Source organism: Cibotium barometz, chromosome 30 (assembly GCF_041138505.1).
Source record: "Cibotium barometz isolate CiBa-2024 chromosome 30, ASM4113850v1, whole genome shotgun sequence".
NCBI classification, from domain to species: Eukaryota; Viridiplantae; Streptophyta; class Polypodiopsida; order Cyatheales; family Cibotiaceae; genus Cibotium; species Cibotium barometz.
In genome coordinates, this window is record NC_141075.1 from 5,656,083 (window position 1) to 5,668,314 (window position 12,232).

At 42.4% G+C, this 12,232-nt stretch overlaps 1 protein-coding gene across 4 annotated transcripts in view; it reads left to right on the top strand.

The window, feature by feature from the left end:
- Nucleotides 1–12,232, top strand: part of LOC147621090 (E3 ubiquitin protein ligase DRIP2-like) — a 56,081-nt gene that overhangs the window by 1,567 nt on the left and 42,282 nt on the right. The window lies entirely within an intron of this gene.

The following is a 12,232-nucleotide window of genomic DNA, read 5'->3' on the forward strand; positions in this document are numbered from 1 at the left end:
GTTGTTGTGGGTAGCTACTAGCATGATTGAGGAGACTCAACATTTTGAGCTCCCATTGCTCAGGCTTAAGAAGGAGAAATTTGAAAGGATACATCCTAGTCTAGCATCATATCTAGAAAGCATTTGCTAAATATGAAGGCAGGCATATACCAAGCAGGGGCACAAATGGGAGTGGAGGGAGAGCTATGCAGGTTGTAGGTAGAAAATCCACCTTTTTTTGGGAAGAAGGGAAGCATTTGTAGCCCTTTATTACGGCCTGTTTTGAAAGCAGCCTTCAGCCAGGAGTTCCCAGTCCTACATGTGACCAGTCCCTACTTTCCTGCATTCATGGTAGTTTTTTACAGACTTTATCAATAGTCATCTGGGCCATTTGGTCACATTGACCACCCGACTATGAAATCCAATACAGTCATCTGGGCCATCTGGTCGCAATGACCGCCCGACTGCGAAATCCAATACAGTCATCTGGGCCGTCTGGTTGCAATGACCGCTCGACTGCGAAATCCAATACAGTCATCTGGGCCGTCTGGTTGCAATGACCGCCGATTGCGAAATCCAATATAGCCATCTGGGCCATTTGGGCCCAACTGCGAAATCCAAGATATCTAGCATCGTTGCCGTCCAATGGGTCATCTGGCATCGTTGCCTCCCATATACAAATCTTGCTCCTTGGGCTATCCGGCATCGTTGCCACCCAATTAGAGCATGTCCAAGTAACCATTATAAGCAGAATAATGGTCAGTTTCAGTCTAATATATATACAATGAAGAGAGCTAGAGGCACAATCTCTCCCTCTGGAATCTGTCTTGATCGCAAGACGTCCATCTCTGCAGTTCAAATATATCTGGACCAACCACTTCCTCATAAGCTCGAAGTATATGTGGATAGTCCTAGAATGCTTCTTTGGCATTCATTTTGCTTTCAATAGCGAATAATTCTTGAATTCCAAGAGGAACTTTCTGACCACTGTCTTTTCTCTTTTTCTCATAGAATGAAACACATCATGTTCTGGTACTTCCACCCCTGGTGGATCCTTCAAAACAAGTTCCTCTAGGGATAACCCTGTACAAGGTTCCAATAAATTGTCATGGAAGGCATTATGTATCCAATGATTAGGAAGGTCCAACCAATGACATACATGGTTAATCTTCTTAGTATCTTGAGAAAGGTCCATATACCATCATTCCCTGACTTTGGCAATCCAAAGATAAAAAATCCATAGCAATATTCTCCCATAGAACATTCAGTGGGTGAAATAATCTTGCTGGTGTTTGTCGATCAATCTTGATCTTTTGACAAACTAAACATTCTCGAATCATAAAGTTCAATGTCCTTTTTCATAGTAGGGCAATAGAAGTAGCTCTCCAAAGCTTGAAGTGTAGTCAAGGTGTCTCTATGTCCCATGTAGAAAGGAGCATGGCATGTTTTCATTACCTTGGCCTCAAGTCCTTGTGTTACACATGACCTAGGTTTGTATCATAAGAAAACCCTTCTTGATGACATAAAAAGTCACCAAATCTGTATTCTACAATCTGTTCCAAAACAACTTTGAAATCCTCTTTGGTAGCATAAGGATCCTTCATCAAAGAGAAATCCATATGGTAACCCATAGAAACCTATGGCTCAAGGGTCTTCGAGATAGAGCATCAGCTACTTTGTTGTCTTTACCATGGGTATGCATAATCTGAAAATGAAACTGGGCCAAATAACTAGCCCATCTTATATGCTTTCCCTGATATCTTAGGTTGAGACAAAATATCTAAGACTTTGATGATCTATCTTGATAACAAACTCAACACCCATAAGATAGTGCTTCCAATTCTTTAAAGCATTAATGATAGCCATTAATTCTTTCTCATAAGTGGGTGCGGTCTTTTTAGCTCCTTGAAGTCTTCGACTCTCATAGGCCATGGCCTTCTTGGTTCAAGATTGCTCCAATGCAATGTCCGGAGGTATCACACTCTACCATAAATGGTTTTGATAAATCTGGAATAATCAATACTGGTCCTTTGCTAGCATAAAACTTTAGTGCTTCAAAGGATTCTTTTTCAGCTTTGGTCCACCGAAATCCCACGGCTTTCTTTGTCAAATCATGTAGTGCACTTGCTACCACGACAAATCACTTGATGAACTTTCTCTAATAAGAGCATAAGCCAAGGAATCTTTGAATTGCATGCACACTAGTCATCTCTGGCCATTCCATAATATATAGCCTTGACCGTATCTGGGTTCATCCTGACCCCTTTTGGACACTATATGCCCCAAGTAGTGAATCTTTGACAAAAAGAACTCACTCTTCTTGCCATTCACATACAACTTGTGCTTCCACAATTCTTGAAATACCATATCCAAGTGCTTTCGATGCTCTTCTTTGTTCTTTGAATGCACAATAATGTCATCAAAGAAAGTAGCTGCAAACTTTTCATGTTCTCGAAATATTCTTTTCATCATTCGGTTGAAAGTAGCCAGGGCATTGGTAAGACCAAAAGGCATCACCAAATACTTATAGAGTCCAAAAGTAGTCATGAATGCGGTCTTGTTAATGTGCTTTGGAATAATCCTGACTTGATGGTAACCACTCTTTAAGTCGATCCTGCTAAAGATAGTGGGTCCATCCAATCTATCTAGGATATCATCAATCCTAGGAATAGGAAACCTATTCTTCACAGTGATCTTGTTAAGAGCCCTGTAATCAATACACATACGCCAAGAACCATCCTTTTTCTGAACCAATAAGATTGGGGAGCAAAAAGATAATGAGCTAGGTCTAATCAAACCCTTTTCCAATAGCTCGGTCATTTGCTTGATAATCTCCTCTTCTTGAGTTTCTTGGCATGATGTTAATCTGATGATCTTCCAATCTCTCTGGTTTCTTACTTTGTCTTGTCGGGACAATTTGTAGCCCAAGTGTCCCTTCTTTCCCTTACCTCTTCCTAAGAAGTGGCATCTAAGATAGCAGGCCTATGAGTAGTCTCCTTGTCTCCTCCATGAGAAATAGACCAAGTAGCTCTAGATCCTTCTGAGATAAGCTTTAGCAGCATCAACTCCCTTGGCTTTGGTGGCTCGATCCTTGATGAAATCTTCAAACATTTGAGCCCTTCTTTTGTCCCGTTCCCTTGTGGTTCTCCAAGCAAGGAATTCTTTGTCTCTAAGAAATTGTCTGAACTGCTGAAAGTCATGGTACTCTTCTGATGACATGGCTGTGGTCTCATGAGTAATGGATCAACAACCCTGGTTCTTATCTTGAAGTCCTCGATCGGCTTGATAGTTGTTCCCTTCATTAGACCCTTGGTTTCCCTCTTCTCTCGACATGGCTCTATCACCCCAAGAAAGTTTCTTCAAGAGAAATCCTGCTTTGATACCATTGTAAGCCCAGCGGGGCGTGCTGTGACAGACTCAACCACGTATCCAAGAGATAGAGATATAGAGAGAGGGGAAAGAGAGAAGGAAATAGGGATCTTGCACAGTACACCACATTGAGTGGGGAACAGGCTTCGCCTCCTTTCAGGAATTTATTCAGGAACAATCCACGGGCACACTGGCCAGGATCAATACAATCAATGAATACAAAACAAACAGATATGCCGATGTAGGATATCCAATTCGATGTCGAGGCACAAGATCTCTGATGCCGAGCACACCACGGGGATGACCCACAAGTATCTCTCACCGGGCTAGTACCAGATCCAATATGCAAATCCAATGAATCCAAATCCAAGTTCATATCCAAGTCCAAGTTCGTATCCAAATTCTAGTTCCAGATCCAAATCTACATTCAAGTCCAAAATCCAAGCTGCATGTCTAAGCTCTATGTTCCATGTCCAAGCTGTATGTCCAAGTTCCATATTCATATCCAAGCTATATGTTACATATCCAAGCTCTATGTCCAAGTTCCATGTTCATGTCCAAGCTCCATGTTTATGTCCAAGCTGTATGACGAGGTTCCATGTTCATGTCCAAGCTCCATGTTTATGTCCAAGCTTCGTGCCCAAGCTATATGTCCAGGTTCCATGTTTATGTCCAAGCTTCATATTCCTTGTCCAAGCTTTATGCCCAAGTTCTCCATGTCCAAGCTCTATGTCCAAGTCCAGGAAACACTCGCTCATCCCATGAGTCCACAACTCCTATAGCCTTGTCCATGAAAAAACCATGGAAAAGCTCTTCCTCGCAAGAAAACCGATAGAAAACTTGTTTTAATGGTTTTTGGGCGATAAAAACCTCCAAAAAGCAATTTTTAGGGTTTTGGAGCAGTTTTAGGGTTTTTTGAATTTTTTTGTTCATACAGTCGTACGGAAAGATGATGATGTGGCATTGCAATTGATGGAGGCGCTCTGAAATTAGCAAGGAGCGATGAAAAACTCCATGATTTGGTTCATAGATGATGATGAAGAAGATAATCTCCATGCTTCAATGAAGATGGCAACGTGATGAGGAGGTTCTTCTTCAACTTGATGCTCAAGAGAGGTTCATGCTTCTTTTATACTTGGGGAAGCCTTGCTTTTTGCCAAAAAGTGATGCTTTTGCTTTGCTTTTGCCTTTTACTTTGCTTTTGCCTTTTTATTAAATATTATTAATAATAGTGAAAGTTCTTGATTTGTGCTTTTACAACTTCAAGGCCTTGCTTTTTGGCCTTGGAGCTGCTTTTTGAAAGAGCGGCTTTTAGCTTTTTGGTTCAATTCAATGTCCTCTTTCCAATGGTGCCTTCAGCTTTTGGTCAACATAGTTTGACTTTTTAGCTTTTTCTTGCTTTTTGATCAAGATTGGTGCTTTTTTCTTGTGCTAGTTTTAAGAACCATGTGTCCATCAACCTGTCCATGTGTCGGAGAAAGAGTTCAGCATGTGAAAAAGAGCTCGGAGCGCCAAATAGTTACAATCTCTCTATGTGTTGATCACTTTGTATCCGAGACATCATTGTACATGTCATCTTGTGGAATGAAGCTTGGGTTCTCAAAATTTTCACTTGATTGGAGTAGACGCGTGTGTATGTGCTTGTTGCATAAGTCTTCTGCCGTGATTCTCTCTATCAACACTTTCACTACACCAATATGTCTACATATGGTATTAGATGCTAGGACTTGCAAAATTTTCCTTTCTAGCATTCCGTTTGTGTTGCTTGCCTAATCAAGGAAGGAGCCCATAGAGTTAGAAGAGCACACCTGGGATTGGGGAAGGTAAGATTTGTGCTAGTAGAAGCCTAGGATTTTTGCAAAATATTCTTTTTCAGTGCCCGGTGCTTTGACAGGGGCTTGATGCCCAGTGGCAGGCCGTATCACACTAGCTGCAATCTAGCAGAATATTCCCAAGCCAGTGACAACCACAGTAGGCAAAGCTTGGAGCTCTGTGTGGGAGAGTGACACTGAAAGTCGACATTGGTGTCGGCATGATAACCAACGTGAGGAATGCTCTTACCATCACCATGCCTGTCATCGTGATGATTTTTCTGACCACCGCCGTGAAAGCAGCTTGCATTCAAAGTGGGATTCTGAGAGCACATGTTGCTATGACTATAGTTGGAGAGGCGCCATGAGACCCGAGATCCCTATGACTACAGTGCAAAGAAGCGTGATGAGAGTAGACATCGCCACTCTCAGGACATTCTTCACCGGTAGTACAAGGGTTGTGACAAAACCCAGGTTGGTGCTATTATGGCCACAATGGACAAGCACAATTCTAATGGGGGAGTGTCACTCCATGCCATGCAGTTGGTAGCACATACTAGAGAGCTAAGGAAGTTTCTTCATGGTCATCAGACATGTTGGTTGGTGAGTCTTTAGTTTCATTGGTGGTTTCTTTGGTAGTAATGACACCTTTAGCGGACATGTTAGTGGATGTGTCTTCACCACAAGTAGACATGCTAGTGGATGTAGGCTACGACAATTGATGCGTCTTTGTCGAAGGAGGAAGCAAATTTTTTGGATTTTGGTATGGGAATGGATGGAACAATTACATAGAGTTTATATCTTGGAGTATGTCCCACATGAATGAAAAGATGCAGGGGGGAAGAGAGCTTGAGCTCTTGCAAGCACACACACACTCACAAAACCCTAAAAGAGAACACACAAGGTGAGAGGCTGAAAATCTTCTTCTTCTTTACACAACACTCAACACACTATATACAAAGATGAGAGTATACACAATATGAAAAGGTACTCAACCAAATACATACTAGGGCTCTCTATAGTGTGAACCCAACTAAATGAGCTGGCGCTATAACTATGCCAGTCTCTAGAATGGCTGTCACACAGCCTGTCATCCCAATGGCCGCATATCACCCATGATCTCACCAACCATCTAGTAGTGTAAGTGTGGGGCCTATCCCCCAGGCGGGTCAGTGTCCCCCACCTCACTAGATGAGCTCGATATCTCAACACTCCCTCTCGAGCTCAACTCCATCTCATGTACACCAAGTGAAGCCCTGAATCTGCGCAGCTTCTCTGTACCCAATGCTTTGGTGAAGATGTCAGCGACGTGATCCTGTGTGCTGACATAAACAAGGTCAACGTCTCTTGCCAAAACCTTCTCTTTGACAAAATGGTAGTGGACCTCTATATGCTTCGTGCGAGCATGAAAAACTGGGTTCCTGGCCAACTGTATACTGCTAATGTTGTCACAGAAAATGACAACTTGTCTATCCACTGATAGACCCAAATCTGCAAGTAGCTTTCTCAACCAGCTACCTCACATGCTGCCATAGCAGCACCTCTGTACTGGATAGAGTAACCGTAGGTTGCTTCTTGTTGCTCCAAGTCACAGCAGCACTTCCCAAAGAAAACATGAAGCCACTAGTAGATCTTCTATCTGAGATACTACCAGCCCAATCAGCATCTGTGTACCCATGTACACATATCTCTGTCCCAGTTTCCTGAGTCTGAATAGACATCTTGAACGCCTTGTATTGTGGCCCGAGACCACGTAGACAGACTTCCACCTTATCATCATTATCTACTGAGATGCCAATAGATGCAAGGGATTCCACAATACCCTTGATCTTCAATGCATAGTCATTCACAGACATACTCTTTTTCTCCACAGTATGAAGTTCATTCTTCAACTGTATCTTTCGTGCCTTGATATTCGTTTCATAGAGTTTTACCAAGGTGTCCCACGCCTCCTTGGGGGACTTGGCATCCTGTATGTGCCCAATCATGGTGTCCTGTATACTGATAGAGAGCCAATACATAACTTTTTTGGCTCCTTGGTTCGAATCCTTGAACTCTTTCACATCTGCAGCAGTCGGATTGATCTCTGGTATCTCCGGTGCCTCTTCATGCTCACCTTCTATGTAGTCCCAGTAACCCTTTTCCATCAGGAAATTTATCAACTTGAATCTCCAAGCATGGAAGTTCTTATCAAGCTTCTCAGCAACAATCTGGTTTATGCTATCATTTGACATCTTGCCAGACACACAAATTTACCAGAAACAGCACTTTGGTTTGTTTTGCACAAATTGCTGTGTTTTCTGCAGCAGTACTGTACTACACTCAAATGTCACAACCAGTGACCTCAATGTGCATACATACACCCAATGGCAACTGTTGACCTCCTTGCAGCACACACAATGTTTGCACAACCACAGTTGCATAGAAACGCGTTTCATACAGGTTCGAAACGTACGAAACGTTTCGAAACGTTTCGTCCTGTATGAAACGCGTTTTTTTCATCATCCAATTTTTTTTATTTTTTTTATTTTTTTTATTTTTTTTATTTTTTTATTTTTATTTTTTGTATACAATGTAGAGACGGATTGCATTGAGAGTTCTCTCCCAAGATTGCAGTTTAGGGCCTTGTGAGAGAAACTGGAGTACATGGGCTCTTTTTCACACGAAAAAGAGAAATAGACTCTCCTCAGCACAATTGGAGAGGCTTGTCTTTTGTCATTGCAATCTCTGATTGCTAGAACAAAAGGGTCATCCCATTGAGCCTCGCCAAGTGAATCCAGATAAGATTGATATCATGAAGTGCAAGGAGATTCCCGACATTCCTCAGGAGGAGAGAGACATCTATTCTATGCTCTATGAGGAGATCATGGCTCCGGCTCGCACTACACGATCTTTTCGAGAGGCTAGTACTTGTGGTGCACCTGCACCTCTAGAGGATGAGGCATTTGAGGACTCGACTACCGGCAGTGACCTTGAGAGTGAGGCTACAAAGGCAAAAGATGCAGATGAGGATGAGCATGAGGATGCAGATAAGGATGCAGATAGTAGCTAGCAGCTGCTGCCAGTATCATTTTATTTGGACATGTTATTTAGTTTGAACTTTGGACATGCTATTTATTTTGATCTTGGATTTTGAGTCATGACTCATCACCCACGTGGTGATCCTTTTGATTTCTGCTTAGTCATCAGTGATCATCCACGTGATTTGTGATATCATCATATCTTACATGTATTTTGTTTTTATTGAAATGAATTCAATGTGGTCTCTTATAAGTTATGTCAACAGTTTTTTCTTTTCTATATTTCAAGTTAAAAATATACATGTTTTTTCTATTTTGTATGAAACCTTTTTGTACCCGTTTCTTACCTTTTATGAAACGTTTCAAAACGTATGAAACCCGTTTCATACCTGCCGTTTCTGAAACGCCTGGCAACTATGTGCACAACCAATCTGTCTTCTTGCAGTTCTTAAAACAGAGTTCTGCATAGAAATGATGACTTACCCGCAGTGCTCGAAATCGCCTGCTTTCTGAAAAACAGAGGTCCTAACGCTCCCGAAACGCGTTTTCGGCCCGAAAAATTTGGTCCGATAGGACAATATAGTTGCCCTATAGCTTTACTTCCGCGAAGAAAGCTCCTCAATCATAGATCGTTTGCCGGTGCCTCCCGTACACAGAGCTCCCAACAAGGGTGTAGTCGTCAACACAAATAGGGAAGAGTAGTTGAAGTTCTTACCCTCGTACCGCTTCCTATGCGTCTCTTGCTTGCAGCTTAGCCCTTAGCATGAACCAGGCTCTGATACCATGAAAAGATGCAGGGGGGAAGAGAGCTTGAGCTCTTGCAACACACACTCACAAAACCCTAAAAGAGAACACACAAGGTGAGAGGCTGAAAATCTTCTTCTTCTTTACACAATACTCAACACACTATATACAAAGATGAGAGTACACACAATATGAAAAGGTACTCAACCAAATACATACTAGGGTTCTCTATATTGTGAACCCAACTAAATGAGCTGGCGCTATAACTATGCCAGTCTCTAGAATGGCTGTCACACAGCCTGTCATCCCACTGGCCACATATCACCCATGATCTCACCAACCATGCCAGTGGTGTAAGTGTGGGGCCTATTCCCCAGGCGGGTCATCAGTGTCCACCACCTCACTAGATGAGCTCGATATCTCAACAGAAAGCATTTGTTGAGAAGACTGAGCATTGAAGCTGAAACATGAAGGCGTCCGCAAAGAAGACCGAGCATTGAAGCCCAGCTTGGAGTTGGTGGATGTTAATTTGAGCATATATTGCGAGGGAAGTACATGTGAATCATAGTAACATAAAAACCCGTTTTGCCCTCTCGAAACGGCATGAAACGTTTCTAGCACGAAACGTTTTAAAACAAAACGAAACCTGTCCATCGAAACGGGTTTCGTCCAAATGTAAATTGAGGTAAAAAAAACAGGTGGGAGGTTTTTTTTTGCAAATGCGATTTTTGCCGTCATTTCCGTCCTTGTTTGCTTCCCATTTGCCACTTGACGCATCCAACACTTCTTCTCGGCCGTAACTTGTTGCTCTGCCTCTTCTCCTTGTCCACTCCTCCTTTTCGCTCCTTCACTCCTTCTCCTCCATGCCTCCTCTTCCTCTTCCCTTTTCCTCTTTCTCTCTTCGCCTCCACGGTCCACCCCTCCTCTTCACTCCTCCTCTTCCCTCCTCCTCTTCTCTCCTTTTCTTGTCTTCCAACTTTCTCTCCTTTTCTCCTCCTTCCCTTTTCTTCTCACCTCCCTCTTCCCTTCCAACTTGTTTCTTTCCTCCTCTCTTTCTATCCTTTTCTTGCCCAAATTTTGAAAATACCAAAAAACCTACTCCCAAAATCATGAATTTCATACCCATTGGTTCCAAAACATGCATCTTCATCTTTCTGTTGGCTATGTTATAAATTTGATGTGTGTATATAAGAAGTGTCATTTCGAAACCTTTGCGTTTCGTCCAAAACAGACCAAACAAAACGAAACCTTCGAAACAACGAAACAACGAAACAACGAAACGTTTCATGTTACTATGATGTGAATATTGGGTCGAGTTGATGGTTTTGGAGCAGTGCTGATATCTTCAGGATTTTTTCATCTATTGGACATCCTTGGGTTGTGGCAATGGGTTTTGGTGATCCACAGGAGCAGGTGCTTTTGTGAATGAAATGGCCTTAGTTCGTTTTGGTGGGAAGTTTTTTCAACTAGGTGTTTAAGCCTGAGCTTGTCAAGAGAGTTCTCATCAGTGGCCGCTTCTTTGTCTGGAGATGTTGGTTTAGTGGCAAGTTTTTCATCTAGAGATGCTTGATTGGAGATTTTGTCAGGAGATTTATTTGTGAGTCTTGGTGTTAATGAGGGGATGACAAAACATTTGCTTCACAAGAAAATGCGAAGGTCTTCTCTTCCAGTGTTCTAGACATTTAGTGCCTTAATGAGTTTGGATGGGAGTTTTCTAGATTTTGTGCATTGCACTAATGATGACACTGTACAGTTAAGGATAGCTGCAGTCTTAGTGGGGGAGAATGTGGCGTCCTCGCAGAACCCAGCCACATAGCAACTGTGGGATTGCTAGGCCAAATAGTAGGGCACCAGACATGACCAATGACAGCTCTAGGCAAGCTGGGCGAATTGGGTGGGCCTTGCAAGGCTGCGTAAAAAGGGGCCGTGGGCCTGGCGGACTAGCATAAGGGACCATAAATGGCAGCGAGAGCAAGGGCCAAGCGTCCATTTGAAGGTAGAATCTGCAGGAGAGTGCGAACGTTTGAAGGACACCAGCATTGGTCATTAACTTGGCTGAATCTCTCTGTTTGCTGCACTTTGCATATCCTAGACAACAATGTACATGTTATCTTGTATAATTAAGCTTGGGTTCTTGGGATTTACACAAGATTGGAGTAGATACGTGTGTGCTTGTGTTGCACAAGTCTTCAGCTGTCATTTTCTCTCTGTTAACACTTTCACTACATGAGTAGGTCTACATCCTCTCTCTCTCTCTCTCAGTTCTTCTCCCTTTTGCTTGTTATAGTCTAGTTTTCTTGATTGTTAAATCATAACTTGATGTGTTTCTTGTTGTAGTAGTTACTCTATTATTTGAACATTAAGTTTCAAGAAATGTGTACTTTTTTCTTCATGTAAGTGCAGTTATTCTCTTGTTTGTAAGCCTGAATACATTCCAATGTAATGAAGGTATATAAAGTTAAAAAACACATGCGCTTTTTTTTTTGGGTGTGCTTATGATTCTACTTTTTGCTTGTTGTTAGAAGCAAACAAGAGTGGAATCAAAACGATCTTTGAGCTCTTCCCTTTTATTGTAACTTTCCTTGTGATTTTTTTGAGTCATGTTCAGAGGCAGGGCTAGTGGTATTCGTAGTGATCAGATGGTAGAGGGTCAACTCATCCTTATTGGTGTTCGAAGGACATCCAAAGGCATAGAGGGATAGGTTGATTGCAAGGCTGGTGGTGGAGCTCAAAAGATATCCCCTTCACCTTTGAAGGATCAGGAGTAGACACCCTTGTTTCTTGGCTGGGTGTACTCTCATGCACTGGTGTACCCCTGCATATGCCATTGGAAATTATTGAGGATGGGGGTACCTATGTTTGAACTTCTTAGGTGTCCCATGTGAGGTTCCCTCATGATCTTAGAAAGTGGCTTAGAATCCTCTGGGCTTAGCCAAGTCCAAATCTTGTCAAGTCTTAGACTTCCCTCCCCCCCCTTTTTTTTTTTCTCAACTGAACTTAGGCCCAAGACACTCCTGTAGTTATCATTTTTTGCCCCTATAGGTGCTTTTTATCCTCACATAGGCGATGCTGCCAAGGAAGCACCTTGTGGGGGTTTGAACCCAGGACCTCCTGGTTCTAGACGAGCACCTTTACCACTTGAGCTATCACCTCATTGGCCTTAAGATTTTCCCTTCCTCTTAGTATTATTATAAATTAGGGCAAGCTTTATGGCTTCTTCCAGAGATTTTGGAGAGCTCTTCTTGACCTCCAATTTATAATTGGAGTCAAGACTCCTTATAAATCCCCTTACTTATTGAATGTCATCTA